General features: G+C 37.3%; 2 long non-coding RNA genes across 2 annotated transcripts in view; one reads left to right on the top strand and one right to left on the bottom strand.

Annotated features, from left to right (window-relative positions):
- Positions 1-21,821, bottom strand: LOC309620136. Its single transcript, XR_014239440.1, has 2 exons — positions 13,799-21,821; positions 1-13,570 (listed from the first exon to the last, which is right to left on the bottom strand). It is a non-coding gene; the product is annotated as an uncharacterized lncRNA (long non-coding RNA).
- LOC309620126 overlaps positions 21,817-27,254 on the top strand; it is a 64,821-nt gene continuing 59,383 nt past the window's right edge. Inside the window, exon 1 of the long non-coding RNA XR_014239431.1 lies at positions 21,817-26,818. This is a non-coding gene — a long non-coding RNA (uncharacterized lncRNA). The remainder of the gene's footprint in view (positions 26,819-27,254) is intronic.

Below are 27,254 nucleotides of genomic sequence, written 5' to 3' on the forward strand. Positions count from 1 at the left end.
TGTTCCACACCTTCTTTATCCATTCATCTGTCAATGGACATTTAGATGGCTTCCATGTCTTGGCTATTGTAAATAGTGCTGCAATGAACATTGGGGTGCAGGTATCCTTTCAAACCATGTTTTTCTCCAGATATATGCCCAGGAATGGGATTGCTGGATCATATGTTAGTTCTATTTTTAGTTTTTAAAGGAACCTTCATACTGTTCTCCATAGTGGTTGCACCAATTTATATTCCCACCAACAGTGTAGGAGGGTTCCCTTTCCTCCACACCCTCTCCAGCATTTATTCTTTGTAGATTTTTTGATGATGGCCATTCTGACTGGTGTGAAGTGATGTCTCATTGTAGTTTTGATTTGCATTTCTCTAATGATTAGTGATGTTGAGCATTCTTTCATGTGTCTGTTGGTCATCTGTGCGTCTTCTTTGGAGAAATGTCTATTTAGGTCTTCTGCCCATTTTTTGATTGGGTTGTTTGTAGAAAACTACTCTTGTCCCTATTTTAGGATGAGGAAATTGAGACATGGAAAAGTAACTTACTCATAATCACATATCTATTACATGGTCAGTCTGAGCTGTGAACCAAAGGTCATGCACTGAACCACCAAGCTCTCTCCAGTGCCTGTCATTACTAGTAATCTGCCAATGCCTATTTTCCATGCAAGACCGCCTGGACTGGACCAGCCCCTTGGTTATGCCATTATTCATACACTAATTCCTTCATTCAACTAACATTTGTTAAGGATGTCTTATGAGCAAGCAGTATGCTAACCTTAGGGATATGATGGTGAGCAACATATTATAGATACAGGCATACTGGCTGACCTATACTCACTAAAGCACACCATTACAAACTGTGATAGATGCTGTGTAGGAGAGTCCACACAGGAGAACCCAAGATAACCGTGAAGTTAGGGACTTGAGACCTGAAAGAATGGGTAGTCATTAAATAGGCAAACTGTGGCATATTTGGGGGTGGGGCAGTGGGAGAGTGCCTTAAGCAGAAGGAATAATTTGTGAGAAAGCTTTGAGATGGTAGGGAATGTACCCAGTTGAGTAAATGAAATAAAACCAGCACAGGTGGAGTAAGAAGACAATGAATAGAGGGGTGTAACACAAGGTAGGAGACTTTGGTAGTGGCCATAACTCTGCTCACATAAGACTTACGAATTGATAGGTTATGGTGGAAGTTATTTTTTTTCAATCAGAAGAGTAATGGAAAGCAGTGGATGGGCTTTAGGTGGATGCCATGCAAAGACTTGTTTTGTTTCTAAACTGATAAACAATTGTGGAAAACATTAGAAAAGGACAGAAGAGGTGGGGAACTACTAGGACACTACTACAGGCACCTGAGTGGCTGCAGAAACCCCTGCCTCTATTCTTTTTTTTTAATTGATATATAATTGGCATATAACATTGTGCATACTTAAGGTGTACAGTGTGTTGATTTCGTACATTTATATATTGCCATGATTACCACAGTAGCATTAGCTAATACCTATCACATCACATAATTATCTTTTTTGTAGTGAGAACATTTAAGATCTAGTCTCTTAGCATCTTTGAAGTATATAATACAGTATTGTTGAGTATGACCACAGTGCTGTACATTAGATCTCCAGAACTTGTTTATCTTCTAGTTGCAGGTTTGTGCCCTATGACCAACATCTTCCCCACCTCATTGTGATGGCTGGATTTTCAGGGTAATACGACAGTTGAGCAGGATTCTACTTGCGTGCATCCCATTTGAATAATCTACTAATTTAGACACACCCTGTTAGAAAGAAATTGATTAAATTGGTCAAATAACTGGTTATTCTGGAAGCAATTTGGTTGGCAATAAATTGAATAGTCACAAACCAGGGCATGTAAAATGTTACTTATATATACATATAATGCAACTCATTTTGGCTTTCAAGCTTCCACATTTGCAAATGGACAGATCTATGCTTTTCTATAATATTCAGTATCATTCAGTAATTTGAAAGCCGAAATCAAGTAATGTAACCTTGCCGCTGTCTCTTTCATAGCTTAATTATTTGGGGTAAAACCTCAGCCCTTAATGGTTTACTTCCCTCCCTTTGTCAGCCTTTCTCCCTTGTGTGATCCAAATTGCTAAGCAGTGGTGGTAGGGGGTGCTTATGCCTTCTTCTGGCATTGTGGAAGTGGTGTCTGGTCAGTGATAACTACAGATTGAGTTTTCTTATGCCTCTCAATCTTTGGGCGTCAGCAGCTCCTCAAGCACCCCATGCACACTAGGGGTTTATTGAGAGTACATCATTTGGTTAAATCAGAAGCAACATTTTTGAGACCTCACTTTTAAATCTAAAACTTGTTCACATGGATTTCTTACAGACTGGACAATTTCAGAATCATTCTGTAGCATCTTTCTAGAATAAGGTCTTACAAACAATAGCTATTCCACAAATATATGATGAACAGATTCTAATTAGTCTCTGAAACTTCCATAAAGTATTGTGCAGCTATTGTTTCATTTTGTTGGAAGTTAGGGGGTAGAAATCAGGGGTAGAGGTTTCAATCAACACATTATTTCCATGTACATTCACCAGATTTGTTTTATGTCTACAATTTGCATTTCTAAGCTTCACTAGGCTGTGAGTATAAAAGAGGTCATATTGCCTTTCTTTTCTTATTTTAATGCTTAATTTACAAGAGCTCAATCCTCTACTGACTTCAATGGAGGAATCCCCCAAACAAAGTACACCCAGTTGTTTTTGGTGAACTACAAAGAATTATCATGCATATGTTCACAGCTCATCTACAGTGTTCTTCCTTTCCTGTTCTCATGACTCTTAGCCAGTGGCCACTATTTTAGGACATCACCTAAAGAAACTCAGTACTGCCAGGACCATAGTGTCTTCCTAGAGACATCATTGGTAACAAGAGTGCTTTATCCCAGAGTTCACAAGAAGTCTAAGTGGTGCTTGATTCTCTGCAGAGCTGGGAAGATTTGCCCTTGCCATGGATTTCCATCTCATTTTGTCACCTGGGCCCTGAAGTGATACTGTTCAAGTCCAGAGTCTCAGAGATTATCTCAGGAACGTTGTCCCTTTAACTCCTTCAAATTTGTATATCACAATTTTATGCAACCAAACAAGAACACTTAATATTTTCATTTCCCATCTCCATCAACATGCATCTCTTTGAGTAAAAAACATAAAGGATATACTTGCCATAGGCATTCACAGAATGAATGCATACTGTCTTTACATATATTAACAAGAAGTGTGAGGGGCTTTATTTCCAGAATTCAAGTTGTTTTCGACCTAAGTTGAATACAGTGAATTTTGGTTAAAATTCCTTTTTTTTTCCCTCGAATGATTTAGATAACCATTTCAACTTCTCACTAAACTGTTCAGAAATAGAGTATATTTTTTAAAAATAATAATAAATTAATAAGTATATCATAGACATGTAACAATAAGAGCACACCAATATATAAGCCAAAGGAGAAAATTATCTGTATTTTATTTAGTGATATTTATATTCTTTAGAGGAAATCAAACATAAAAGAGAACATGGTGCAATTCCATTTACTAACTGCTGAGTGGAAAATAAATAGAATATTAAAGACACCAGGGGGGAAAAAACCCTGCATGATTAACAACATTAGTAATTCTTCTTTCTCAATTATTTTAAAGTTAAAATTATTTTTCATTCTTAAAAGACTATGGAAAAATATCGTCACAATGGAATATGTAATCTGTTTCTTCATCAGAGGAATATGTGTTTATTGAAATACTGAGATAAGCAAAAAAGAAACACTTTTTCTCATTAACAATTAGAACTTCTGTACAGTAACATTAGTGTCATTAACTTCTAGTTTCTATGTTTTGTGTGCTTAGCTTGCCTAACCATGTCCTTTCTCACTGGCATTTTGTAAAGTTATGCAAAAATCAATTTCTAGAGCATAGATTCTTAAACTTGGTGGCACATTGGAATCACATAGGAAAGCTATAAAGAAATAACTGTTGTCCTGATCTCACACCTAGAGATTCTGGTTGAACTGGTATGTGATGTGGTCTGGTTGATTTCAGTGCACAGCCAAGTTTGGGAACCTGTGTTCTAGTTAGGCGATTTCTTGGATCATTCCACCACTTCCGTGTTGAGCCTTGTTAACTATATGGAGGCAACATTTTATAAGGTTTAAGAGTACATGTTCTGAATTTTGACTGTTGAAGTCGGAGCTTCCAGTCTACCAGTCATATATATGTCACTTTATATAAATTACTGAACCTGACTAAGCTTCAGTTTCCTCATCTTTAAAATAAGAAGGGCAAGGTTACCTGTCTCAGATTTCTGATGAAGATCAAATTAAATACATTTTGTAAAGTATTCAGCAGAGTCTGACACATAGAGTATACTTAATACCTATTAACAATTCATAATTTTTATTATTAATAAATTAAATAATGCATGTAGATCATTTATCAAAGCATCTGGCACACAATGTTTGTTGATATTATTATGTTATTATCGTTATTTAAGCTGCATGGGTCATGACTGCCTTCTGTGGTCATACTACCAAATAGAAGTCCTCTGCGGCAGCCAATTTTTAAAGAGCTTGATTAAGAGATAAATCTATTGCTGCACTTAAAATACAGACTAGAATAAAGCATCTCACCTTTTTCAAGATGAATTTGGATAACAGTTCAGGTTACCTGTTTTCATTTCCAAACTATATCTTTGATAATCAAGCTAGGAATTAAAGTAATTCTGAGGTATTATATACTATATATTGAATAGTTAGAAGGGTTAACTTTCTCCTCTTTTAGATAAACAAATTGCCTCTTATATTTAATGTTTTATAAAAAGAGAAAAAATTGTTTCATATGTACTTGAAAAGTGATGCACAAAACAAATGGTAGCTAAGAGAAAGGAAAAGAAATAATACAAACAATGAAATGAAGAGGGTTGTATCAAATTCTCATTTGGAAAATACCAGCCTCCAACTGATGTGATGTTGGATCCAATGTGTATGCTTATTTTTATAATTTTTTATTTTAAAATAATTTTAGAATTATAGAAAAGTTGCAAAAATAGCACAAAGCTCCCCCCCCATACTGGTGCTTAACTCACTTTCCCCTAATGTTAACATCTCACATAACCATAGTACAGTTATCAAAACCAAGAAATTAACATTAGAACATTGCTATTAACTAACCTACAGAATTAATTTGGATTTCATCAGTTTTTCACCTAATGTCCCTTTTCTGTTCCAGGATGCATTGCAGGACACCACATTTTATTTAGTTGTCACGTCTCCTTACTCTCCTCCAATCTGTGACAGTTCCTAAGTCATTCTTTGTCTTTCTGTTTATTTTTATTTATTGATTTATTTTTATTGAAGTATAGTTGATTTACAATGTTGTGTTAGTTTATGCTGTAAAGCAAAGTGATTCAGTTATACATATGTATACATTCTTTTTTTATATTCTTTTCCATTATGGTTTATCACCAGATATTGAATATACTTCCCTGTGCTATATAGTAGGACCTTGTTGTTTAAATATTCTGTATATAATAGTTTGCATCTGATAACCCCAAACTCCCAATCCATCCCTCCCACACCCCTCTTCTCCCTTAGCAACCACAAGTCTGTTCTCTATGTCTGTGAGTTTGTTTCTGTTTTGTAGATAGGTTCATTTGTGTCATATTTTATATTCCACATATAAGTGATATCATATGGTATTTGTCTTTCTGACTTACTTCACTTAGTATGATAATCTCTAGGTCCATCCATGTTGCTGCAAATGGCATTATTTTGTTCTTTTTTATTGCTGTGTAGTGTTCCATTGTGTATACATAACACATCTTCTTTATACATTCATATGTCAATGGACATTTATGTTGTTCCTATATCTTGGCTATTGTGAATAGTGCTTTAATCTCTATTTTATTTCTTCTCTGATCTTTATTATTTCCTTCCTTTTCTGACTTTAGGTTTTGTTCTTCTGTTTCTAATTCTTTTAGATGATAGGTTAGGTTGTTTGAGAGTTTTCTTGTTTGTGGAGGAAGGCCTGTATCACTATGAACTTCCCTCTAAGAACTGCTTTTGCTGCATCCCATAGATGTGTATGGTTCTGTTTTCATTGTCATTTATCTCAATATATTTTTTAATTTCCTCTTTGATTTCATCACTGACCCATTAGTTTTTTAGCAGCATGTTGTTTAATCTCCACGTAATCATTTTTTTCTCATTTCTTTTTTCTGTGGTTGATTTCTAGTTTCATGCCACTGTGGCCAGAAAAGATGCTTGAAATAATTTCTGTCCTCTTAAATTTGTTGAAGCTTGTTTTGTGCCCTAGCATGTGGTCAATCCTAGAGAATGACCTATGTGCACTTGAAAAGAATATGTATTATGTTTTGTCTGGTTTTTTTTTTTTTTTTGATGTAGTGCCCTGAAAATATCAATTAAGTCTAACTGTTCTATTGTGTCATTTAGGATCTCTGTTGCCTTAGTGATTTTCTGTCCGGAAGATCTGTCCATTGATGTGAGTGGGGTGTTAAAGTCTCCTATTATTATTGTATTCCCATCAATTTCTCCCTTTATGTCTGTTATTATTTGTTTTATGTATTGGGTGCTTCTATATTGGGTGCATATATGTTGACAAGTGTAATATCCTCTTCTTGTATTGATCCTTTTATCATTATATTGTGTCCTTCTTTATCCTTCTTTATGGACTTTGTCTTAAAGTCTGTTCTGTCTGATATGAGTATTGCTACTCCTGTTTTCTTGTTATTTCCATTTGCATGAAATATCTTTTTCCATCCTCTCACTTTCAATTTATGTGTGCCCTTTGCCCTAAAAGTGGATCTCTTGTAGGCAGCATATTGTAGGCTCTTTTTTTTTAAAATCCAATCTGCCACCCTATGTCTTTTGATTGGAGCGTTTGGTCCATTGACATTTAAGGTAATTTTTGATAGATATGTGTTTATTGCCCTTTTAAACCTTGTTTTCCAGTTGATTCTGTATTTCTTCTTTGTTCCTTTCTTTTTCTTCTTGTTTTTCCTTTTGTGGTTTGATGAATTCCTTTTATATTATGCTTGTGTTCTCCTTTTTTGGTTTCTGTGAATCTATTGTATGTTTTTGATTTGTCGTTACCCTGTTTTTCATGTATGTTAACCCTTTCCTATATCTACTTGCTTTAGACTGATAGTCAATTAGACTCAAACACATTCCAAATAAAAGAAAAAACTCTACATTTTATTACTCTCCTCCTCTACATTTTATGATTTTGATGTCCTCTTTTACATCTTCATCTTTTCCTTTTTGCTGTTCATTGTGGTTATCATTGTTTTCACAAGAATTAAAAAAAATTGTTTTTCTTTTAATCTGTTTACTAGCTTGTTTAAGTGATTCACTTTCCAGTTGCAATTTTCTCTTTCCTATAGTTTCTTCTTTTCTATTTAGAGAAGACCTTTCAATATTTCTTTTACAATAGGTTTAGTATTGCTGTAATCTTTTAGTTTTTGCTTGTCTAAGAAATTCTTTATCTCTCCTTCTATTCTAAATGATAATCTTGCTGGGTAGAGTACCCTAAGTTGCAGATTTTTCCCTTTCAGAACTTTGAATATGTCTTGCCACTCCCTTCTGGCCTGGAACATTTCTGAAGAGAAATCAGCTAAAAGCCTTATGGGGGTTCCCTTATAATTAACACCTTGTTTTTCTCTTGCTGCCTTTAGAATCCTCTCTTTATATTTAACTTTTGCCATTTTAATTATAATATATCTCACTGTAGGTCTGTTTGTGTTCATCTTGTTTGTGACCCTCTGTGCTTCCTATTCCTGGATATCTGTTTCCTTCTTTAGGCTTGGGAAGTTTTCAGCCATAATATCTTCAAATACATTTTCAATCCACTTTTCTCTTTCTTCTCTCCTTCTGTAATTCCTACTGTACGTAGATTGGCATGCTTTATATTATCCCATAGGTCTCTTATATTCCTTTCATTTTTTTTCATTTGGCTTTCTGTCTGCCGTTCTGATTGGGTAATTTCCATTATTCTATCTTCCAGATCACTTATTCATTCTTCTGCATTATTCATTCTGCTATTCATTGCCTTTAGCTCACCTTTCATCTCAGCAAATGAGGTTTCTAATTTTTCTTGGCTCCTCTTTATAGTTTCTAGTTCCTTTTTACAGTAATCTGCATTTCTGTCAATGGCCTTTCTTAATTTCTTCAGTATTTTCATTATCTCCTTTTTGAACTTGGTATCTATCAGGCTGAAGAGGTCTGTTTCATTGTTTTTTCAGGGGAGTTCTCTTGATCTTTTAACTGGGAGTGGTTTCCCTGCTTCCTCATTTTAATTATAGTTCTCTTACTCTGTGAGTTTAGGAGAAACAATTATCTACTGTGGTCTTGGAGGCCTGTTTTTATGTGGGAGCATCCCTTGTAGCTGGCATGGGTTTAATATTTTTGGTGTGAGGGCTGTTTTTAGTATGGATGCCTGCCGCCTGTTTCCTCAGTGTGTCCTGGCTCTTATCCCCTTGAGAGGGCATATGACTGATGTTGTGGTGACCAGAGTCTGCACTGGATGTTGAGCAGGACCTCCTCTTTGCTGTGTGGTTGTCACAGCCCTGTTGGGGGCAGGGTCTATTCCCTAGTTGTTGGAGTAGAAGCCCCCAGATCTGTTTCTGAGCTACGTTTCTGAGCTGCAGTGTGAGGTAGGAGGGATTGGAGCACTTCCACTGGGAGAGGAGCCACTAAGTATTCCTTTGCTGGAGCTGTCCACCTAGGAGTGCACTCTGTTGTGTCATTTGTCACCCGTTGCACAGGCTCACAAAGTACACTGTTGTTAGCACTGCCCTTGGCCCCGCCTCAACAGTGGGAAGGCCTGGCAGTCAGCCCTGGTGTCCCTCAGGGGCTGTTTTCACAAGGCCATCAGCACAGATCCACTGATGTCAGGTCTCAGGACCACAGTCCCCACACACCTGGACCTGCTCTGGGAGCTGTGGAGGCAGCCCAGATACTGGCGTGGCCCAGCCCCCACATGCATGTGCCCATAAAGCCCACAGTTGCTAAGGCCAGGCCCGTCCCAGCTGCAGGAGCACCCATTGTCCACTCTGATGTCTGGCAGGTGCTGAGTTTACAAAGCTGGTGGTGGCTTGCACAACCATGGGGAGAGATTTCAGCCCTGCTTCCTACCTAAGTGACATGGTCCCTGGGGCTCACCTGTGATTTCAGCCCTGCCTTGTGTGTGGACAACCCACTGGAGCTTGTTCCCTGAGCCTGGCGAGGCGGTGGCTGGAGCCTGCCAAGGCAGCGTCTAGTGAGCTGAGAAAGAGGCTGCTGTGGTGGGTCCTGCCCCTCCCTTTGTGGGCCACTTAACAATGGCACTTCACTTCTATTATGGGCCCAGGCTTCTGCGTACACCCCTGGTTGCATATTCTGTCAGTGTTAAAAAAGAAAGAAAACCAACCTTTTAAAATAAAATTATTGTATGAATCAGAGGGAAAAGAACATTTATCATTATTAGCACCACCGTCTCCATTGAAGATTTTCTCAGCTGCATGAGAGCTAGTTCATATTTATAGATTTTGCTTTCTGCATGAAGGCATGGGGCCAAGACAGCAGGCAAAAGAGGAAGAAGACTTGCACAAAGCCAGGAATGCCTCTGATTCTGGGCAGGCAGCAATAGGGTGATATGCAGACTTAGGAAGGCTGCCAAAATCCTTAGGCCTTGGTATTCATTGATCCCCAGTATATAGCGGGTATAGCTTTAATTAGGATGAGTGTTGTCTTCTTTAGTGTTCTTTCTTTTTTTTTTTAATTTCTGATTAGATTCTCTCACCCTGTTGTTTAACTTATAGTGCATGCTCAAAATGCATTTCTTGAATGAATGAATGAATGAATGGTTGGTTGGCTGGCTGGCTTGTTGAGTATTAGCTGTTAAGGACCAAGGGAAACAGAACCACAACCTGAAGCTCAACAGTTAATGACAGCTACACCCATGATTTCCCAGCTGCTTTCAGGGTCAAATTTAGTAGTGAGTGGGGCAGAGGTTTCTGGAGAATCTTTTATCCACACTCTGGGCAAAGGCCTTATGAGCTCAAAGAGGATAATGAAGCTGAAACTAGTGATGAGTTTTCTCAGGAGTCTGTCTTCAGTAATTGATCGTTCCTTCAACCTATTGATTTTTCCTTTAAAGAAAAATTACTTTCTTTCTCTTTTCTAGTTACTATGAATGAACAGCAGCATTAATCATTGTGAGCAATTCTTACTCCAATTTAATTTAGCTGTCATCCATAAAATATCCCAGTCTTAGGAATAAAGTAGGATTATTGTTTGCCGTCATTTCCTTATTTTTTCTGTCTCTTGATTTGATCAAAACCAATATAAACTAAATGATTTCAGAGTTTCAGATGGGAAAGCTACATTCTCATAGGGAAATAAACTTGCTACTTAACACTAAGTAGTTCTTTGACAGCAAATGATACTTTGGAATTAAAAAAGAAGAAGATAACAAATTTCTGCACGTGCATATCTCTTTATTAGCAGCACCTATATGCCTTGAAGTGATACATAAACTATCTTAGAGCAGTCTATTTTAAGTTGATAACTTAATTTCAATTGCATATAAAAATTCCACACTTTTTCTCACCCTCCACACACATTTTGTTTTTGTGTCCCGATTTCCATATTTTTATATTGTGTATCTATTAACAAATTATTGTAGCTGTATTTATTTTAATAATTCTGTCTTTTCACTTTTATACTAAAGTTAAAAGTGATTTACACACCACTACCGTCACAGCATTAGAGTTTTCTGAATTTGACTATATGCTTACCTTTACCAGCGCTGGGTTCCCAGATGGATGGGACTGTCTCCGGGATCTCAGTCCAGTGGAGCTGGAGCTGAGTTACATGGCTGTTGTCAAGTCTGCGATTGGCAGGCCTGTCACCAGGGGCACAAGCATGTGTGGTTCCTCCCCGATCCCTAGGTGGATGGGACAGCTCTGGGACCACGCTGGAGCAGAGTGGGAGGCAGTTCATGGGGCCACTTCTAGGTCTGCAGTCAAGTCCATAGACAGTGGGCCTGTTACCAGGTACACAGACAGGTTTGGCTCCCACTAGGTCTGAGAGAGCTCCTACATGGTTCCAGAGTGGGTCCCTGGATGGAAAGAACTGCCTCCAGGACCATTGTAGAGTGGGCTGGATCCAGGTCACAGGGCTCCTTTCAGGGTCCATACTCAGGAATGAAGTCAGCAGACCTGTCATGGGGGCCTTGGACAGGTGTGTCTCCTGCAAGTTTCCTGGGTGGGTGGATATCCAGTTTTCCCAGTACCATTTGTTGAAAAGTCTGTCTTTCCCCTGTTTGAATGGTCTTGGCACACTTGTTGAAAATAACTTTATTTTTTAATGAACATTGAATCTTTTGTTTTATTTTTAGCAGATAAAAGGTGTTGGTCCTTATCAGACCTCAAATATGAATGTTTAATCTACCATCCCATACACCTAATGTATGCTATGCATTCAGCTGACATCAAATATAATTCATTTCAATAAATATTCAGTATTTTGGAGACAGTCATATAAAATGATGTCACAGCATACTACTAGACTGGTTCATATGTAGGCCACTTTTCCCAATGTTAAAATTATTCAAACTTTTGGAGCCTGAATACGTCAGGAAGAAACAAAGAAGGGTCATATATATTTTGTGTGTGATCTTAGTCAACAAACTCAAAAGAATATTGTTAATGAACATTTTTAATTGATTTCTCATTTTTCATTAAGAGCCATAGATCATCTTGCCAAATCGACAAATGCTTTATATCATCAGCTATTTGGGTTTGCAGTTCCATGTTGGCAGCATACATATCGTACTATTGAACGCGTTGTCAGTAGCACTGACAACAGTGATGAAACAAGGGAAAATAAATCACATTAACCTTTCCATTGAGCCATTATGAACAGTCTGTTAAAGAGAAAAAAAAAAGGTACTTTTTGAACATTTACTTAAGAACAAAAGAAGAAGTCTCAGGGAAAAGCATGTCTCTGTTTGCAGCCTCACCACGGGGAAATCTAATTCATGTTTGCTTAAATTTACTGTAAGAAAAGACCTTGAAAAGGAGACAGTCTTTGTTCTAGTGTTCTCATTTAATCCATACATGAGTGAACTGTGATAAGAACTGCACCTAAGTGATTTGTAGAAGTCCTTCCCAATTCTGTCTCCTTTTAAAGGAGTTTGTTCTGTATAGTGGGAACATTCATGTGAATGATAAATGAGAACATTGAAAGTCACACAACTTTTGGGAAACATGGAAAATCCCATAGGATTTTCTTTCCAATTTTCTTATCTAGGCTGTCTTTATTATAGTGTAACTGTTTATGTAGAAATAAATAGTTTAGAACCTTGGAAACTTTACCATCTCCAAAAACAATATATTTAGCAGTTCTAACAAGCTTGGATTTTTGAATAGAATTCTAAATTGAAGATGAAGAAAATAAGTTAAAGGGTATCTTCTCCAATACATCAGTGAATGTGCAAAAGAAACACATGCAAGTAAGGCCAGTTATCTAAACCATGTTGAAACTATTTAGAGAGGGATAAAGGTTTTGAGACTTGAAAGAAATTCAGTTCTTTTTCTTTTTTGCAAACAAATGAAATCTAGGCTAACAAAGTGGGGCTAAAGATAGGAAGAGTTTAATGACTGTCAAGAGCATCCCAATGCTTTCTAAGAGAATAATTTCTAAATGCTTGAAAACAATTTGCTAGTTATACTAATTTTTTTTTATTGGTAGATGTATGAAATGTGGAATAAACATCAACTGGGCCTGAGTTCAATTTTTAAATTAATTCCTAGTTAAAGCAGATTCTACCATCCATCTGAGTATGAGAGCAAGAAACTTCATCTGTGTTCAAACTTACAACAAAATTTTTGTGATTTGGGGGCCATATTCTCTAAATATTTCCATTTTTTGGCAGACATTTCAAGAGGCCCTACATCAATTTTGCAAGTTTAGCTTAGGTTAGCTTTATTGACTTTGTAATTTTACTTAGTTTGAAGAAGAAGAAAGAAGAAAAGGAAGAAGAGGAGAGGGGAAGGGGGAGGAGGGGGAGGGGAGGACGAGGAGGAGAAGAACAACAACAATAATAGCAATGACAACAAGAAACCAGCTGTTTCCATGATAGTGTCCTTTTCTTAACTTGGGTTTGGGTTTAAACAGAAAATGCACTGCTCGTATAAGTATTTTTAAAGCACCGCTTGAAGCAAACAGAAATATCTACAGTTGTGACTTAAAAAACATCTGGAAATGGAGGTAAGGTCAGATAGCAAAAGGAAAACAGCACTTTAAAAGGAAAAGTAAGAGAAAGTTTTTTCTCTTTCTTGGTTCTTTGATGAAGAGAGTATTGGAATTCTCTCAGAACATAGTATTTTGGAGCTGTAGGCCCAATCTTCAAACTTTCCAAGATAATAATTTGACACAGTTGGTTGTTTTGCCTTTTTCCATTTCAATTTCCTGGGTGGTCATAAAGTACTTTATCTCCAGCACAGAATGGGCTAGTCTGTTATTCCAAAACCCAAGAAGGTATGTGAAATCTAATCTATGACTTGATGAGCATTTGACTTTCCTATAAAACGTGTTTCTTTCAGGTTCCTCTATGCAAAATATTTATTTTTGGATAAGGCACACTAAGCAAGTACTATTTAGGTCTTGTTTAAATATGGGCAAGCAACCACTGTTACAAAACTCATCAGGTGACATAACAGATAATCCCCAAATAATCAAGCAGTATCCATTATCAATTCAATTCAACAAAATTATGGAATACTTCTGGTTTGCCAAGCACAGTGTGCAGGGAGCTACAGATAGAATAGTGAGCAAAACATAAATTAAGGCTGTTACAGGTTAATGTACTTTACCGAAATTATAATCAGTGAGTCATAGTCAAGACTCAAGACAATGTCTTCTGACAATAAAGCAATGCTTTTGTCCATTATATCCATATGTAAATATTATACATCTATGCATTCTTACTTTGAGAGGTCATCGTTGAGACTGTTCAGTAGCATTGGCCACATAGGCATGAAATATGCATAATATATATGTGGATATAAAATATGTATACATTTTTATTGATATACTACTAAAGGAATTCATGCTATTTCTCAGACATCTTTAAAATGATTCATTTTCTCTATATGGCACAGTGTAGTGATTGAGGGCATGGATCTTCTAGCCAAAAGGCCAAATTTTGTATTCTGGCTCTGCTGCTTAGTGGCTGTCCAACCTTGGACAATTTATTTAACATCTTTGTGCCTCGGTTTCCTCAGTTTTACAATTACTATAGAGTACTTACTTTACCTAGTTGCCATGAAAATTAAATGTTACTATTGATGTTTACAAAATTTTTAGAATAGTGTCAGGTACCAAGAAAATATAATATGTGTTTGTTAAATGAGTGTAATAAAGAAATGTTTTAAAGGCCTTTGAGTGTATCTTTTTATAGAAAACTCAGAAGCATCTAACTGTGCCCCACTTCCCCTCCTACCTCTGTATTTAAAGAAAGAGCTTTCATGAGTTAAATATCCTAGAGCAGTCTAGATTCTTCAGGCTATAGTGAAGAAAGTTGATTAAATTAAATCAGTTGATTAAATTCTCCACATGATGGAATAGATAAGGAACACAAACAATCTTACTGTGTGTAATACAGAATAACTGAAGAAATACATATTTGTGTACAGAGCACACTAATTTTTGTTGCATTGCCAAGATAGTCATAGATTCAATACATCAATGTGGAGAAAGGAGAATATATTTTCTTGGCTTTGATTTCAATTTTGTAGGCTCGATGAAGACAGGTGCCATCATGTATACTCATTATATATGAGAAGAAAAATGTGATGAGAACCAAATGTTATGAATGGTTTCATAGGTGAAAGCAATATTAAATCATGTCTTTCCAAAGGACTATGTAGGATAGGAATTGAGTAAGTGTGACAACTTAAGAAAGTGAAAATGTTGGTCTAGTATCTGATATTTTCCTCTGTACTTCATCATAATTTGCAGAAATTACTGTGCTCTGTGTTAGCTCTTCATAACGAAGCAGAGTCCAGAAAGTCCAAAGTCAACTTGTACCATTGTTATCGTGTTATCTCATATTACACTAAATTAACCTTTTTCATTTAGCATACAACTCTTCATATGTAGAAACTTGCATGCCAGATTTAAATAGCAAGGTTGATTTTTTTCTTTTTTTAATATTGGCTCAAACGTTGTCCTAGTGGTGGTGAAATGTAATAAAGATAAATGAAGGTTGATAATTGATACCTGATTATGTGATCTTTGGAAAATTACTTAACATCTCTGAAGCTTAACTTTTCTCTCTTACAAAATGGGTATAATAACTATCTCCTAGAATAGTAGTGTAAGATGAAATGGTGTTCTTAAAATACTAGCCATTTTCCCCTCATAGTTTATAAGCTCCCATGCTTCTTCCCCTCACCTCAACTCAAGAACTGTGCTATATTTTGCCATAGTAGAAGGATGTGACAGTACAGAAATCATTTCCCAAAAGGAAGAATTCTTGAATTTGGTTGCCAAATAAGGGCTTTAGGAAAAGACAGAGAAATATTGAAAGGACAAACAAATTTTAATTTATTTCTATTGTATGTGTTACCTATTGCTGCATAACAAATTACCCCAAAACTTAGGATCTTACAACAACAAACATTATTTTACAACATCTGTGAGTCAGTAATCTGCTGGATCCTCTGGCTCAGGGTCTCTCATGAGGCTGTCATCATGATGTCACTTGTGGTCTCGTCTCAGAGCTCAAGGAAGGAAAATGGTGCTGAGACATCAAGGGCATCTTTACTCTGATTACTAGGTGGGAGAAATAAGAAGACAGCAAGATCCCATAGAGGTAATGGTTCAATAGATGGAGCGTAAACAGGCCTGCAGTGATCCCACAGTCCCAGCATGGAATGACAAATAACACAAGGGTTCCCATATCCTTGAGTATGGTGCAGAAATAGAGGCAAGAGTCACCTGAGTGGGCAATGAGGAAAAAATGAGGGATGCCTCAGTGCTTTCTTGCAAGAGTCAGATTGCCTGAGTGGACTGATGGCACCAGGAAACAGATGGCCCAGTACTCCCGCACGCCTACCCCATTCGTGACCGACTCTTTGGTGTGTTGTAAGCCCTGAGCAACTTAGACACAGGGCTGGGGAAACAGGCAGGAGAAAATCCTTCCATGAGAGTGAGTCCATTTCTGCTACCCTGGTAGGTATGGGCCACAAAGTAAATTAGGTCAAGTCATGGAAAGACAAAGAAATTTCTATTTGTTTCACATTTGGGTTTTCAGATTATCTTTACATCTCATGTATAATAAAGGGCCTAGTTCATATCTGGAAGCATTGTAGATGCTTATTAAATGGTAGCTATTTATTATTTTGATTATTTCCCAAGCTAACTGATAATTGAAAACACCTCATAGAAGTATTTCTACGTAGAGAACATAAGCTCTACTACAACCAAGGGTCTACATTATGTTGGGGGGATGAGGAGTGATTGAACAATGTGGCTTCAAAATTATCTATCTAGTAAGTGCTAGTGATCCTATACTGAGAATGAAGTCTGGCCCACTGATAGTCATCTTCTAATACCTATTTTTAGAATGGCATTAGATCTGTGGGTATCTTATTCTCCCCACCCATAAAATGGATACCTTAACCCTATCACCAAAATGTTATTTGGAAGTAGATGGTAGTGCTGGGATACTGCATTGATCAATCCTTTTAATAAAGGATTTAGATTTTTTAGTTATTTTTTTCCATTAATCTCAGAATAAAGTATACTAAAAGAGGACTGAGTTGTAAGTGTTAAATAATTATATAGGAGATGCCTAACCATCTGCCTCAGAAAATAATTAAAAAAGATTTACTGAGTGATTAATGTGTATCCAGTACTATTCTAATTGCTTTGTATATATTATCTCATTTAATCCTCATCACGTCCATATGAGGTATATTATAAGCTCCATTTTAAAGATGAGGAACTGCAGCCCTGTGTTAACACAGGTGGTAAGTAAATGAGCCAGAATTTGTACCCATGCACACTGGCTCTAGAGTCCCTATGCCTATGCTTCATTTTCTCAAGAATAAACTTATCACATGATCAAAGTTGGGAAAACACCCCAACTGAGCTTGAGAAATAACTCAAAGTGTATCTGATTCAGAGTTCTCCTACAGATTAGATGAATACCTTTGAGCAAGTTAGTTATTATTTGTTAACTTCATTTTCTCATACGTAAACTAGTACCTACCTGTCAAGTTTGTAGTAAGAATTAAAAGAAGCAATACAAAGCCTGGGACATATTATTAATTTTCTTAGAAGATCAAGTTTGCTATTTTTAAGTCTTATGTCCAGGCTTCTTAGGTGATCAATTGAGATAATTTCAGTGAAAACACTTTGAAAATTATAAGTCACAAGATAAATGAAAGAAGCTCTCTCTATTAACACTATTAATATAAATAGCTAACAATTTTAATGTACCAGGCACTGAGCCAAAAACTTTTATATGTTAGCTAAAAAACAAAGCAAAACAAAAGACAACTTTAAAGACCTTTTTAAAAACTCTAAATCTGGGAAGTAAGTACTTTTCCACAGATGAGAACACTGAGTACCAGAAGAGCCAAGTAGCATGTTCATGGTTACAGCCTGGAAGTGCTGGAGTTTGGAGTTTTCCTCAAACATAGCTAACTCCAAAACTGCATGCTTTATATCATAAAACACTATTGAAAACATACGGCTTCAAGCACTTCAGAAGCAGTCATTGCACTGTGAACAAAAGAGCTAATTGTAACCAGACATCCAGTTACTTTAGCTGGTGAAATGATATATTTAAGACTAGCGATTTCTATTGTGGTTGATACATTTTAGGCAGGACTTGATGTATCTTGGGAAGGGGAAGGGAGTTACAGAAAAACCCTACAAGCAATAAAAATTTGTATTTTAAAAGATGTTATATAATGCTCAGATTATTTTATTCATCTATTCTTACATCAATCCATCTATTCCTCCCTCCCTCCCTTCCTCCCTCCCTCCCTCCCTCCCTCCCTCCCTCCCTTCCTTCCTTCCTTCCTTCCTTCCTTCCTTCCTTCCTTCCTTCCTTCCTTCCTTCATCTGTATATCAGGCTAGTCTTTACCCTGATAGTTGCATTACACAACATTGGTACAAAACATATCCGAGTTCGCATTGCAGCCTCAAAACTTCCCATTTGTGTGGTCTGTATAAGTTACATAATCCCCAAATGGAAAAAAAATGTATCTATCTTATATAGTTGTTAGTACTAAATGTGATAATGTATCCAAAACACTTAGCACAGCGTCTGGTGTATGGCAAGCACTCAGTAATGCTTAGTTCTCCTCATCATCTTTTTCATCTTATCACAAACTTTGACCAATTTATGAAACACTTTTCTATTCTAAAATTCACTGTGTCTTAATTGGTTCTCTGGGAAAAAAAAGATCTATTTCTCCGGACATAATTGGTTGTCTGGAAATGGAAGCACTATTTCCCTAGAAGCAATCTTATAAACATTTCTCGGATTCCTAGGTTACCCTGTCCAATTCCATCAAAGGCATCATGTAATTTTATAAATGTTATTTATCAAATTTCAGCCAAGAGAAAGGCCAGAGGTCTTCAGAGCGCTAGCTAAAAGTCTAGGAAACAAAGTAGTGGTGATAGGAGTCAAAAGGGAGGGTTGAAGCTATGTTGAAATGAGCTAGCTATGAAGGGGCATTAGATCATTAAAAAGTAAAGATTCTAGGTTTGAATAAATGGATTGATTTTATACCGAGACATTATTGAAGAGGCAGAAACAACTGCAAAAGAGAGGCCAAAATGTAAGTTGGGTAGAAAGTAGAAAGTCAGTGTGGATACAGGACACTCGGTTCCAGGAATAGGGCTAGGAAGACAAATATAGGAGACATTGCGTTGGGAGAGACAGCAAGGAGAAGGCAAGACCACCAGCCCTTTCCTGAGATGAGACAGGAGTGAAGCCCTGCATCTAGCCTTAGTTTTCCACCTACTTTTGTGCGTCAAAGCTTGACAGCTAAGCAATGATTAGATGAAGGAGCGTTGTGTATTTCCTGCGGAGACATTTGAACAATATGCTGAAGGTCATGAAGAGTCATTAAAGAGACGTAATTCAGGGAGTCAAAGCTTTCTGCTAAAATACTTGTCTCAATTTTTGTAGACTATTTTCTTTGTGGACTTAATATTATATCCTGCTTCCAGGCACCTAGACAAAATACCGTAACTCTGAGTTTTTGCTTGGAATCGTTTAGTATTTTTCACTTCTAATGAAGCAGTCACAAAGAAAGATAAACATGTAGTACATTAACATAAAAATCTTTTGGGTGATGTTATAAAGCTCAGTATTTATTAAGAACACAACTACATTATTTTTAACAAGCTGGGATGCAACATTCATTTACTCCTGTTGCCATTTTCAGAGGTCGCCAGTTATGAAGGTCCCTGGCAGCATTACTAGTGGGCTAAACACTTTAATATATAATGTAAAAGCTTTTTATAGAGGAATATCAGTTTAGCTAGAGCGTCCATTCAGCACTAAGGTATGTGAATGTTTTCCCTATATTAAATCAAATTTGTTGACATGTTGCTCCATAGAGCCTGTAAAGCCTGACATCTCCCCAGATTTATTGTATACTTTGTGCAGAGGATTCTGAATCCCACAGAGCACTATCTGCCATGGTATTCTGTCTCCCAAAGTAGATGCTCAATAACTTCCTCTGCCTGGAAGAAGTTGGCACTCTAGAAATGACTACTTTCCTTGGCCCATTATAGGGCAATGGAAAGATGTTTAGATAGTCTAAAATGCATCAGTCATTTCAACGTTTTCTTTTCCTGGGTCTCAGGAGAATCTAAATGTTGGAGGCAAGGTAGAAGTAGTTATCCAGTGCACAGTGTTGTCTACCTACTGAAATTTTCTGTTAATTTCAGAGGTGAAATTTTCTGAATACTTGAATTTCATAAAGTTGATTCTTTTCATAAAGTTAAGCTATATTTCAGCTGGTAGGTATCCTAAACATTTCTGCCTTCTCAGAAAAAAATGTGTGTTCAAATTTTTCTGGTGCCTCAGAGTCATTATCAGTGGCATTAAATACTGCCTGTACTAGTTTTCTATTGGTATTGCAACAAATTACCACAAACTTGGAGGTTTAACCAATACAAATTTATTAACTTCCTGTTATGTAGATCAGAAATCCCACAGAGGTTTCACTGGGTTAAAATCATGACGTGGACAGGGCCACCTTCCTTTCTAGAGGATCTAGGGGAAGTTCTGTTTCCTTGCCCTCTCCAGCTTCTAGAAGCTTCTCACAATCCTTAGCTAATGCCTCTCTTCCTGCATCCTTAAGTCCAGCAGCATAGACTCTTCAAATATCCCTCTCTTCTGACCTCTGCTTCCATCACTTATTTTTCTCAGATTGACACTCTTGCCTCCCTCTTATAAGGAGTGGGCCCTCCTGGATAATGCAAGAGCATCTCCCCATCTCAAGATTCTTCATTGTATCTGTTCTTAATAGCTGGTTTGACCTTTTCTCTCAATGACCAGTTGTGGGCACAGGTTTCTCCCAACTAGTTTTCTCCTTCTAAGTTACTATCAATAGTGAGAAGATGGTTAAAGGTGATAGATGTGAGAAGAGAGAAAAAAGAAAAGAGAGGAGAGTGATTGAAGCCAGACTATGAGTAAAGTCTGAGGTGGTCTTCAGTGAGTAAAGCTCAGGATATCCATGCTGTCCATTTAAAGGACCTTATTGCTTGCCTCTGATTTTCGTATATGTTCAGGAGAGTTTAGTCTGTTGGTTTAAGTTCAGTCAACTGTTCATAATCTCCCCCTTGAATTTCATTCTCATTCTTTTCTCTGTTCTTACACTTATAGTGCCCCCCTTCTCCTTGCAATGCCCCTTCCTTACTTTTCTCTCTTCCAGAATCCTTTTCATATATAAATTCTTTTTTCTTAAATTTCATTGAAGTATAGTTGATACTATGTTGTGTTAATTTCTGCTGTACAGCAAAGTGATTCAGTTATACATATATATACACATATATATATTGATATATTTCATATTCTTTTCCATTATGGTTTATCACAGGATATTGAATATAGCTATACTATAGGACCTTATTGTTTATCCATTCTATATATAATAGCTTACATCTGCTAATCCCAAACTCCCAATCCTTCCCTCCCCTGCCTGCCACCCCCTTGGCAACCACAAATCTGTTCTCTATGTCTGTGAGTCTGTTTCATAGACAGGTTCATTTGTGTCCTATTTTACATTCCACATATAAGTGATATGGTACTTGTCTTTCTCTTTCTGACTTACTTCACTTAGTATGACAGTCTCTAGGCCCATCCATGTTGCTGCAAATGGCATTATTTCATTGTTTTTTAAAAAAATTTATTTATGTATTTATTTTTGGCTGCGTTGGGTCTTCATTGCTGTGCGTGGGCTCCCTCCAGCTGCGGCGAGAGGGGGCCACTCCTCGTCGAGGTGCGCGGGCCTCTCACTGTGGTGGCCTCTCCTGCCGCAGAGCACGGGCTCCAGGTGTGCGGCCCTCGGTAATTGTGGCACGCAGGCTCCAGAGCACAGGCTCAGCAGCCGTGGCGCATGGGCCCAGCCGCTCCGCGGCACGCGGGATCCTCCTGGACCAGGGCTCAAACCCGCATCCCCTGCACTGGCAGGCGGACTCCCAACCACTGCGCCACCAGGGAAGTCCCCATTCTTTTTTATGAAAGAGTAATGTTCCACTGTGTGTGTGTGTGTGTACCACATCTTTATTCATCTGTCCATAGACATTTAGGTTGTTTCCATGTCTTGGCTATTGTAAATAGTGCTGCTATGAACATAGGGGTGCATGTATCTTTTCGAATTATAGTTTCATCTTGTCTGGATATATGCCCAGCAGTGGGATTGCTCCCAATAGTGGGATCATACAGCAACTCTATTTTTAGTTTTTTGAGGTACCTCCATACTGTTTGCCATAGTGGCTGCACCAATTTACATTCCCACCAACAGTGTAGGAGGGTTCCCTTCATAAATTCTTCTTGAAGACTTTCTTACCCTGTCTCCCCAAATTAACCACTCCCTCCTTTGTGCTCTTATTGAATTATGTTCCTGTTAAAACAGTTCTCTATCAGGTGTAGTTGTTCATATGTACGTCTTGCCCTGCTGCTAATCTGTGAGTTCCTCAGTGATGGGGCTGCATGCTCCTCACTTTTGCATTCCAACACATATCACAGTCCATGGTACAGAGTAAATTGCTGGGAAATGAACACATAGTGTGCTGAGTGTGTAGCCAATACAGAGGGTCAGGAGGCTGTGCTGGTTAGTGGAATGGACACTCGCTAGTTCTGGGCTCTGCTTACCACTACTTCATTGCTTTTCATTTGTTGAAAGTCTATGAGAAATATCTGATGAATAGCTGAATAAATGAGGGTAAAGTAGTGATTGTGTATTATCACTTTAGTGCTGATTTGCCTTGTCCTCCAGAAAGGGAACCTCGGGAATACTAACAGCCACCTCTTAGTACACTCTGTATCAAACCACTTAGTGCTGAACTGGCCTTATCTTATTTACAATTCCAAATAGTCCTGTAAAGTAGTCATTTTTTAAAACAAATTTATTTATTTTATTTATTTATTTTTGGCTGCATTGGGTCTTCGTTGCTGCGCAGAGGCTTTCTCTAGTTGCGGTGATCAGGGGCTACTCTGTTGCGGTGCGCGGGCTTCTCACTGTGGTGGCTTCTCGTTGCGGAGCACGGGCTCTAGGTGCACGGGCTTCAGTAGTTGTGGCTCGTGGGCTCTAGAGCGCAGGCTCAGTAGTTGTGGCACATGGGCTTAGTTGCTCTGGGGCATGTGGGATCTTCCCAGACCAGGGCTCGAACCCATGTCCCCTGCATTGGAAGGCGGATTCATAACCACTGCACCACCAAGGAAGCCCAAAGTAGTCATTTATATCCACTTTTGACAGTCAGGAAACCAATGCTGAAAAAGTCTTTTGCCCAAGATCACACTATTATTAAGTGTCAGAACTGGAATATGAACTCAGATCTAAGTGTTCTCTTAACTACTATGCTGTACAACTCCTCATGTTTACTGTTTATGCTGCCAATGTAGTTTGCAGAACCTTGTCCCATTTATGAGCTGGAAGGGACAGAGTAACGTGATGGTTCATCACAGAGGCTCTGGAGTCAGACAGATAGTTTACAATATCTGACTCATACACTTAGAATCTGAAATCCTTGCAAAACTTACTTAACTTTCCTGAACCTCGGATTCCTTATTCCTAAGAATGGGAATAATAATATTTCCTACCTTGAAAGTTCATTGTGACAAATGAATAAGATGAAATATATAACATGTTAATTACAGTACCAGCCTGTGTTCTTCCTAGTATTGCTGTGAAGAGTAAATTAGGTAATATATCTAGCAAATAGTAAAAATTAAAAATGGCAGCTCATATGAAATAATAATATATAATATTTAATGTTATATTTGTTATATATGCAATATATACATATATGCAATATATGTATATGCAACATTATACATAATTTATAATATTAATATGTACAGTAATGTCATATATGATGTTTCACAATAAACAATGATAAATGTGGTCTTTCCCATTTGTTGAAAACTACTTATTTACTTAACAGACTTACTTTCCCCAAGAGGGAAGCTTCCACTTAGTTTAATCATCAGAAATTCTGAAACAGCATAATCTATAAGAACAGTATTTTATGATTGAAAAGTAGCTTCTTTGTTTTCACCTTATAAAGAACATAAACACAAGACCCAAGTTCTTACTTAACTCAAGACCCTCAAAGTGTCCCAATCTAGAGAAATCACATACATGATAGGCAGACAAGACCCTCCCCATAGACCAGCATATACCTGCAGAGGAGGTGAAACCAGTCAGTGCAGCATATCTGCAGGATATTTTCTATCAAGAGCAGCTTGGATGAGAAATTCAAGTAGTGGACTCCAGTGTATGGATTGCCTCAAAAATGTTCTAGAGAATAAGCTCCCTTTTGTCTATGCTAAGATTTCTTTATACCATGATGTGGTGGGGCATAGTTTAATGATTTAAGAATTGGAGCCAGCTAATTAATGTGCATAAACTTACTAAATTATGAGAAGGATAGATCAGGACAAAGTGATAAGAAGAGTATCAAAGAATACTTTTTTTATTTTTAGGTCCCATTTGTGTATTTTTGTTTTTATTTCCATTTCTCTAGGAGGTGGGTCAAAAAGGATCTTGCTGTGATTTATGTCATAGAGTGTTCTGCCTATGTTTTCCTCTAAGAGTTTTATAGCGTCCAGCCTTACATTTAAGTCTTTAATCCACTTTGAGTTTATTTTTGTATATGGTGTTACAGAATGTTCTAATTTCATTCTTTTACATGTAGCTGTCCTGTTTCCCCAGCACCACTTATTGAAGAGACTGTGTTTTCTCCTTTATATATATTCTTGCCTGCTTTGTCATAGATTAATTGACCATAGGTGTGTGGGTTTATTTCTGGGCTCTCTATTATGTTCCATTGTTCTGTATTTCTGTTTTTGTGCCAGTACCATACTGTTTCGATGACTGTAGCTTTGTAGTATGGTCTGAAGTCAGGGAGTGTGATTCCTCCTCCAGTCTTTCTCAGGATTGCTTTGGCTATTCAGGGTCTTTTGTGTTTACATACTAATTATAAAATTTTTTGTTCTAGTTCTGTGAAAAATGCCATTGGTAATTTGATAGGGATTGTATTGAATCCGTAGATTGCCTTGGGTAGTATAGTCATTTTGACAATATGGATTCTTCTAATCCAAGAACACAGTATATCTTTCCATCTGTTTGCATCTTTTTTGATTTCTTTCATCAGCATCTTATAGTTTTTGGAGTACGGAAGATACCATATTTTTGAATGGTGAAGCAAACAGGATAAAATGTCCTTGTATACCTTATATACAATAAGGCAGATGGAATTCATTTCTTTAAGCTTCATAGGAAAAAGCATAGCTGACTGTTTAGGAAGCAAGTGGTGATAAATGGAAATTTTTTGGTACTATTATTACTTTGTTATGTAAATATGTTTTATGTTCTCTTTAATTAATATAATATCTTTATTGATTTTATTGAACAAAAAGATAACGGGTTTCACGGTTACAGTCATGACCATGGTCCCTTTGGCTGAATATTTTCTGTATGATCTGAAGTTCTTTAGCCTTGATGTTCCTGCATTGGATGTGTTCAGGCAACTGAGCCTTACTGTTGGAGAGGAATTACTGTATTTGGAAATTACAATGTTGTTTAATGGGGAAAAGAGTATTCAATTGCAGAGATACATTTGTAAAATTTATTTGAGTGGGGCATCTGAACCACACATGTGGTGAATGTAAGAGGAAAGACAAGGTGATTTTGACCTCTTGTCAAGGGTTTTCTCTGTCACAAAATAATCTAGAATTTTATGATGAATCAGTAATGGTGTATAAGCATTTTATATAAAATAACATTTCTATATAAGGAAAGAGCTGTGAGTCATACAATGGGTTTCTAAGTTTTTATTCTTTTGGCACAATTTTGTGATTAAAAAGCTTCCTCTCTTGCCTCAGTTCCCCATCTTTAAAATGTAGCTGATTCTGATTCCACTCAACTGAGCTCCTTGTTAGTGAATGGCAAGAATGACATGAGATAAATGAAAGCTTTTAAAATACTTGAGATATTGCTTTAAGGATCTTATACTTAATTCATGTGTCCAAAACAACTTGGACACATTTCTGGCTTCTGATGATGTTTGGTAGGCTACGCCTCTGTGACAGAGAGACCCAATTTTATAGTGGCTTAAAGACCAAAAATGTTTATTTCTCTCTTAGTAAGCAGTCTGTAATGGATAGGCAGGCTACTCTGTTCCATTTGGTCCCTTAAAGACTTTGGCTACTTTCTTCTTATTTTTCTACTGTTGTCTCCAGTCATTGTCCTCGTTGGCATAGTTGAAGTTGGATGGCAGGCATGTCTGTATTCTAGATCCTAGGAAGAGGAATGAGCACAGAGAAATTCACATGAGGTGTTTTAATGTCCAGACCTAGAAGTGGCATGCTATTCACTTCCACTCATAGGCAACTCTAACCCTACAAAAAGAAGGGCAGAATGGCTGACCTGGTACAAGATGGACAAGGGTAGCTGAGTGAGGATGAGAAAAAAAAATGTTAGGGAGTAGTGAGAGCAATCTTGTATTCGTTCAGAAAACTGCTTAGGGCCTAGCTTAGTCATTCTGCTGTGTCTTGGTTACTGTCTTCCTTCTCTGAAGTGATAATAGATTATTTTTTCCCAAGTGCAGTTATTCTGAATTTTCTTCTTCTCAGAGCTTTAAGACTGCTTTCAATATATCTACAATATATTTTTTTTTTAAAAAAAGAAAATGGTCAGAAGAACCTAGGGGCAAGACGGGAGTAAAGATGCAGACCTACTAGAGAATGGACTTGAGGATACGGGGAGGGTGAAGGGTAAGCTGGGATGAAGTGAGAGAGTGGCATGGACATATATACACTACCAAACATAAAATAGATAGCTAGTGGGAAGCAGCCGCATAGCACAGAGAGATCAGCTCGGTGCTTTGTGACCACCTAGAGGGGTGGGATAGGGAGGGTGGGAGGGAGGGAGACGCAAGAGGGAAGAGATATGGGGACATATGTGTATGTATAACTGATTCACTTTGTTATAAAGCAGAAACTGACACACCATTGTAAAGCAATTATACTCTAATAAAGATGTTTTAAAAAAAATCTAAAGGGAAACATGTTTTTCTTTTCTCACAAAATGAGTCACTTTCTCACTCTGGTTCTTGCAAGTTTGCTCAGTCTCCCTGTACACTTCATAAGTGAACATATTTACAAAATGTTCAAGACTCTCGCTGCCTCAGTTGATCATCCTAAGATGAGGTCAAGCAATGGAAGGTGTTGTTTAATTAATGTTCCCAATTTTTGGTTATAAATTTTGTTTCTCAACTATCATCCTGGTGGCTTTGACATAAATGCAATACAGTATTTATAAAAATTTAAGTTTTAAATTTGGAGGATTGCTGAAAATTTTAGAAGCCCATATGTTTATAAAAAAATAAAAAAATAATAATGTATATATATAATTGAAGTATAGTTGATTTACAATGTTTCAGGTGTACAGCAAATTGATTCAGTTACACATGTATG

The sequence above is a fragment of the Balaenoptera borealis genome, assembly GCF_965194805.1.
Source record: "Balaenoptera borealis genome assembly, chromosome: X".
Classification (NCBI taxonomy): Eukaryota; Metazoa; Chordata; class Mammalia; order Artiodactyla; family Balaenopteridae; genus Balaenoptera; species Balaenoptera borealis.